Genomic DNA, 1,223 nt, shown 5'->3' on the forward strand with positions numbered 1-1,223 from the left:
ACATATTTACATACATAATTATTCAGGTGCATGACAGTGTAATAACTTGCGAAGACTTGAGGCTACAGCAGCACTTCTTCTTCGTCTTCGTCTTGTCTGATGTACTCAACCAAGCGTTCTTCTAACCACGACCTCGCCCCTCCCCACCCCCCAACCATTCGAATTTCTGTAGGCGGGAATTATTTTAATGATATTCTAATGGGCCGCTTTGTGATATCACAAAACCCGGGAAACAAACGCTGTAGTCCAAACGAACTGTTCGTTGTAGTTCTTGAAAAGGGATTTTTTAAAAAATGAAATATCTCCCTTCGGAGTGGACTTTGAGATTTGTAAGTTTTTTTTTATGCCCAAACATACACACTACACACTGACTAAAATTCAAAAAGTGAAAAAGCATAATAGGACCCCTTTAAGTACTGTAATGAAGTATTATTACTTTGTTACGTTACACCACTGGTTACCACATAGTGCTATGTTCCTCTTTGACAGATTGATTATAACATCTTGAATGGAAAGGAGAGCTTTGCGATTCACACTGACCTTCTCTGCATATGCATAGCTTAGAACAGAATTAAAGGGGTCATCGGATGCAAAATTCACTTTTCAAGTTGTTTGAACATAAATGTGTGTTGGAAGTATGTGTACACATCCATCCTATAATTATAAAAATCCACCCAGTGTTTTTTTTAAATCCCTATTTTAAAATCCCCTTTCAAACCAGGCTGTTCTGAGACTCCTGTCAGAATGACGTAGTTCTGTACAGGCCCCTCCCACGATTTCATGTTAACTCTGAAGGAATTTGAATAATGCCTGTATAAATGTCAAGGAATGGTCAGTGCTATAATGCATTGTGACAGACTTTACCATTAATTTTCTCAAATATTCTACAGTAAAAGTTTACACAGATAGAGACATGGTAGTTCTGAAAAAGAATTCATTGAAATTTTCATGTTAACTCTGAAGGAATTTGAATAATGCCTGTATAAATATCAAGGAATGGTCAGTGCTATAATACATTGTGACAGATTTTGCCATTAATTTTCTCTAAAATTCTACAGTAAAACCTTGTAAAAGTTGACACAGTCACGATAGTTGATTGACAAGGCCGTCTCAGAGCCGTTGAGAAACGGAGTTACGACACTCCCATTGGCTTCCATAGGAACAGAGGAATGCGGAAGTAAAGCGTGTCATGGAGCAGCCAATAGTTCCAAACAACCAATAGT

This window comes from Sinocyclocheilus rhinocerous, unplaced genomic scaffold (genome assembly GCF_001515625.1).
Source record: "Sinocyclocheilus rhinocerous isolate Xijiao unplaced genomic scaffold, SAMN03320098_v1.1 scaffold895, whole genome shotgun sequence".
Classification (NCBI taxonomy): Eukaryota; Metazoa; Chordata; class Actinopteri; order Cypriniformes; family Cyprinidae; genus Sinocyclocheilus; species Sinocyclocheilus rhinocerous.